The following is a 6365-nucleotide window of genomic DNA, read 5'->3' on the forward strand; positions in this document are numbered from 1 at the left end:
ATGTCATGCGAAGGGGTGACGTGGCCAGAACAAGACGAATGGCTGCATATATAACCGTCACGTGCAATCTGGTTGCGAGCTTCAGTTGGCGAAATTGTATCTGAGAAACTAAAATGATCGAATGAGCATCATTCTCAGTGGCAGCGGGGGGGGGGGGGGGTGGGAAGGCGCTGCCCTTCTACTCTGTCGATCAAACGTCACTTCCAAGCGATTTCAGAAGTACCTCTGCGATATCCACTTCCACGGGCCATGCTCTGCACTGCCCTGCGAGAGATTTAAATGGAATCATTCATCTCATGACAAGACAATTATAGCACTTGGGATAACACTGGGGGGGGGGAGGTTTTTTAAATATTAAAAACAAAGATTAACTCAGCTGCTTAGCCAGTTATCTAACCAAACAACACAGCCCCCTCCGTTCAACCCTCACCCAAGACGACCGACCGCCGACTCAATAACTTCCCACCCACTCGCCCACCTGGCCTTACACTGTGCACAGGTCACCCCCTTATGACAATAGGGGCCCACCTCTAATCTTGACAAACACGAGAGTGATCCTTTATGTGGAGTGTTTGTCCAGAAAGACCTCAAATGAGTCACAGGACTCTCTCTTTCTCAGAAAGTTCACCTTTTTTTTTTCTTCCCACGACTCAGAAAAATGCTCGACACGTCTTAGGGAAGAAAAAAAGTTGCCCAACATGAACCTTACATTAACATTGGCAACATCGACAACATGGGGGGGGGCATGCCACAATCGCCCCCCCCCCCCCCAAAGCAATCGACGATCACGACTTGAGTCAAGAATCAAACTCTCTTACGACTCGTTTTTACCGTTTGGTTTGTATCGTTTCTCTCTTTGACCTCGCGCGTACCGTTTCATTTCATCCATCGCCGAATGTAACAATAGCTTACGATTGCCTTCTTTTCTGGGTTTTCCAATCAAGGGCAGGTTCATGGATAAAGAGCTACCATCATGCCATCGGACGACACTTTGCCTCTCTTCACCTCAAAGTACCACAAGTACTCAACTGGGATTGGACACAGCAATCATCACCCCCGACCGGAACACCAATGCCTCATCCAGGTCTCTTGGGTTCTGGCCTTGTTAAGGACCTCCGATCAGCACGGTTGGCTACGTATGGTACGAAAGAAGCTCAACATACATATATACAAAATAAACTTTAACTTAATAGTACAGCTTTTGGGCCTTAACTCTGACTGAATTCCTGTTGCCTACCACAACAGTGCTGTATAGGTGACACCAACTCGAACATAAGAATATAATTTGCATCAATCGTAAGCAATCCATTGCAGCACGCACTATTCTACACGTACATCGTCATAATCGTTTGCTATCGACGAATTGGCACTTGCCTCCAAAACTCTAAAGAACTTCAGGCACACCGCAGAGACAGCTGGAGCAAATTATATTAGGGGCTGCGGAGTACACAAGGGGGTGGGGAGTATGACTGTCACCACAGACACTCAGCCACCCTTGTCTTCCCAGCACCGATGCTTACACACAATCCTCACATCCTGATGCTGACCTACGCGGCTCCCAATGGGTTCGCCCCACAATATCTGCAGGAACTGATCCATGTTCATACGCCAACGATGCCCTCGCGATCTTCGGATCCTGTTCTTCTAAGTACTCCCGAGGTCAAGGCTCCGTTTCTAATGGTGATGGGGCTTTTGCCACTGTGCAAAACCCAGACTATGGAACGCTTTGCCTTTGGTAAAGCGTTCCTTTGGTTAGAGCTATTTCAATGTAATTTGTAGCTTTCGTGACTGCAGTTCTTTCGGTAAAGTCACGTGCCAATGTGTGTTCTCTCTCTATGTATCTTTGTGATATCTGTCTGCTTATATGTCTGTCTATAGTTTTCTGGTTAGATGTTTGTTGCTATTTCTTTAATACCTGATGATGATTGCTTGTGTTGCAATCGAAACGTCTTATGCTATTATTTAATTTATTATGTTATCTTTATACGTGACTTTACCGAAAGAACCAAAGAGTAGAGCTATTTCAATGTCTTGAAAACCTTTATAAATTGTCCTTCACGACCGAGTTATGACCGTTAATCCTGGTTGTTTATTTCCTGCATTCCATACACGGGGCGCATTGGGATTGACGGATGAAATGGGCATTATAAATGTACGTTGTTGTTATTATTATTAACCCACTTCCTCATTTTAGGCCAAAGCGACTGAAATGGAAGTCTAGACCAGATTCAGATACCTATCATACATAGGACCGAGTGAAAAGTACTCGGTTGGAATCTACGTAGCATTCATCGCCCCGCGCTGCAAAAATGTGCCGGGACTCTCCTGAAAGTGTTTCATGAGACTCGACGAGGCTTTCCCTTGGTAAAAAGAGAGTAAAAATTATAAAGACAGTGGAAGTTTTGACAAAATGTCTTAACCGTTGACTAACACTGCCCTCTACAGATGCAATTTGTTTTTACAATGTTACCATATGGACCTGTGTGCACGACCCAACGTTAAAAGTTTTAATACACGTTCTTAAACTGCTTCAACACAAACTGGGTGGTTTATGTACAGTCATTAAGATAATATAATGTAACATTCACAAAAGTGTCATCCACTATCAAAGAACCATGAGACACTGCAAAGACGGGGGTGAAGAAATCGGCCCACGTGCACATCTTCGAAGGATTTGTTACATCCCGAGACCGTGAGAGACAGCGAAAATCTTGGGAGAAGCCTTGATCTAGCAGTGGATTGAGCATGGCTTGAGGACAACGTCTTACCACCCTCGAAGTCTGGCCACTAGTCCTTTGTAACAATTCGAGATTCAATCAATTTGGGATCGCAACTTGTCTCAATAATCCACTATTAATCGTGTTGCGATAAAAGTAGCAACCGCCAGTGGAATCTCGACCGAGGCAATTTCATCAGATCCAACGTGTACGCGAATCGAGACTGGTTGCGGAATAGCAGCCAAATGAGAGAACACATCTACGAAGACGATCAACGTGGAGACTGAGCGTTGGGATAAGAAAAACAATATAGTTACTGATATACACAGGAAAGCCACATTGAGTCGAAGGACAAAGAGGGTTTTGCAGTGGGTCTTTTAAAGATGTCTTCAGCCATGTATGTGTGTTTATTATACCTGTGGGAAGAAAACCAGAGCACCCAAGAAAACCCACATATGCAATGGGGGGGGGGGGGGAAACTCGTTCCCCGTAAAGATGGAAATGGATTGCAATTAGTCTACTTGCTGTACTGCCTTTTCCTGAAAAAAAACAGGAAACGGCACCTCCGTAACATTCGCAACATTTGTGCGATTCACCAACCGTTGCTGCCTCTGGGCCTCGGCAAGGTAAGATAAGATAATTGGTTCTTTACCCTTCTACCTGGCAACAAAACTGACACCTTTTTTGTTGCCAGGTAGAAGGGTAAAGAACCAATTATCATATTTTTACTGGCAAATGAGGTCCCCATAAGGTAAGATAATTGTACCCTTTTTACCAGGTAAAAGGGTAAAGGTAAAGGTGTCGACATGCCGAGGGGTAAGGGTAAAGGGTAGGGTAAAAGGTAGGCTCGTTGCTTTTTTACCCTTTACCTTACCTGCTAAAGGGCAAAAGGTAGGGTAGAGTGATTGTATTGTGGTAAGGTAAAAGGTAGGGTAAAGGTAGGCTCGTTGTTTTTACACTTTTACCTTACCTTGCCGATGCCTAGCTGCCTCCGCAGCGCTGGATGTCAGGCCATGTGCATGTAGCCGCCTGCCGCCACCACCACCACCGCCCAGCTAAGGTAAAACACCGAGTGTCGTGCATGCAGCTGCGAGGTCTTGCCTTTGTAGAGGTCGAGCAGGGTGCTCTTGAGCTGCGCGTTCTGACTCTGCAGAGCGCCCGTCAGCTCCTCCTCCTCCTCCAGCGCCACGTCCCTGCACAACACGGACAGACGCTCTTGCATTGCGCGCACCGCACAATCACATCCTGGCTCGCCCCGCCGATCCCCAGCAGGTCCCGCAAAACGTCTCGAAGAAAGGGTGAGAACGGCGCGCACGCGAACGTGTGTGTGTGCGTTTGAGACGAGTGCCGCGGTGATGTCACTGCCACTTGGTGGCAAAAGGTTGTTGTTGTTGTTGTGTTTGAGACGCTGTGCTTGGCGCACTGTTCGTTCCCCAGCGATGGCAAACATCGGCGGGCGAGCGATATCGGAACCGGTCCGGGTTTTGTGATATCCGGTGCCCATACCTGGTACGGTGTGCAAACATCACATTGTGAACGTTCACTTTTCTCTGCATGGCTTTTGATTGAGCAAAGGGTATTTCCGCTTGGAAATTGCACAGTGCAGACAATGGGACGATCAACATCACGGAAACTCTCATTCATTATTGATGGGCTCCAGCGATGTGGCTCGCTGCACAATGGGCTGCTGCAGGTGCTTACCGCTACCACATCATCGCAGCTGTAAGCAGCAAAAATTGCAGGCATTATAACCTTTCACCCACACCTACCAGCAAGCACCAGCGATTCAATAAAATGTCATTGTTCAGGTTCGAGAATTGACTGAAGAATTGGTTATTTTCTGCCTCATTTTGCTGCCTCTGTGATGCAATGGTTTTCACTCTGGACTTGAAAATCCAGAGGTCAACGGTTCGACCTCTCGGTGCAGCAGTTGAAAGAATGGTGCCAGTTTCTTAAGTTGCCCTGGCCCTATCCACCTCGCAGTGTAGATGGGTAACACCACAGTTAGGTTTCATATGTTGGTGTACAATGCGGATACTCATACTTCTTACTAAATATCTGGCCAGTGTGGAACAGAAGGAATTTTCTTTTTTTACCAGATAAGGCCCAGTGAGCTACACAACTCTTAATTCTTGACTTAAAGCTTTCGTGACTGCAGGAATTCATATGCTTGGGTCTTTTCGGTAAAGTCACGTAGATAGGTTCAAAGAAAATATGATACGAAGTGAGCTGAGTACAGCTGAGGTGGTCTTACCAGTGAAAGGTTGTAAGGTCTCAAACAGAAATCGGGCTAGTTTGTAGGTGGGTGAGTCAATAGTGGAGACGATAGGACGAAGGGGTGTCCCTTCTTTATGGATTTTTGGTAAGCCATACAATCTGGGTGGTCTAGCAGCAGAGGGTTTTTTAAGGATAACCACTTGGTTGGTTCGATCAAAGATGTCGAATCAGTGATGATATTGTTGGTTTTCGTAACGAGGCGATTGATGGGATCTCTTTTAATTTTGGTATAGCTACCATCATTAAGTAGGTCCTGAATTTTGTTGTTACTTTCTTTGAACCTATCTACGTGACTTTACCGAAAGACCCAAGAATATGAATTCCTGCAGTCACGAAAGCTTGAAGTGAAGATTGAACATTATACATAGTTGCAGCTCTCGTTTCACGTGAAAGTGTTTTTCTTCTTTTTCCAATTAATGAAGTGGCACCGCATCCAAGATATCATGAGCTCATTTGCCGTACATCGCCATGGGTTCGAGGGTCACGAACGGATCGCTGCCGGTGCCACCAGGTGTCCTGGACAAGCGCGAGGAAACGCTCGCCGGGAGGACGACGAGCCAGCGACGAGGTGCATTTCAGCTGGGTAGTTGGTGGGAGTGCGGTAACATTTTAACATCTTCTTGGTTCTTTCGGTAAAGTCACGTAGAATGGAAACAATAAAAATAATAAAATAAAACATAATAAAATAATATTTTTTATTTTTATTTTTTTTGTTTCCATTCTACGTGACTTTACCGAAAGAACCAAGAAGATGAATCCCTGCAGTCACGAAAGCTTTAAATCGAAACATTTTAACAGCGGCGGCGGATAAAGGACGGTACACCGACATTTGCACAACGGCCACAGCGTGTTTACCCCGGCTGCAATTGTGCAAATTATAGTGACGGCTGAAGGCGAATGTCTACTTATAGCTGTTAAAACAATTACCTTTGTCAATTTGCACAACTGCTATAAATTGAATCTAAATTGGTATAATTTTTTTTATCAAACAGGCAATGCTTTTAAAAATTAAATATATCTTTAGGGAATACAATCAACGCCACAATGACATGATTAGCTTGATATTTTAGACAGATTCACTTAAATTAATTATTTTGTTTATGCATCGAATGATGCGTGTGAGAATCGATTATATATACGATTGGTGCTAATCGTATGATTAAAGCAATACAAATATCCACGTGTTTTTATGGAATATTAAAATGTTACATTAATTGCGTGAACCAAACTGTAGAAAACACACAGAAAAAACTAAAAACAATACAAAGATAGTAAAAAAGCCAAACTAGGCGACTGTCGAATTCAATCGCAACGCCCGAAACGTGGAGCTTCATCGTACCGCTGGGGGGGGGGGGGGGGGGGGGGGGGGGG

This window comes from Lethenteron reissneri, chromosome 41 (genome assembly GCF_015708825.2).
Source record: "Lethenteron reissneri isolate LAM-NWPU_2019-01 chromosome 41, ASM1570882v1, whole genome shotgun sequence".
Classification (NCBI taxonomy): domain Eukaryota; kingdom Metazoa; phylum Chordata; class Hyperoartia; order Petromyzontiformes; family Petromyzontidae; genus Lethenteron; species Lethenteron reissneri.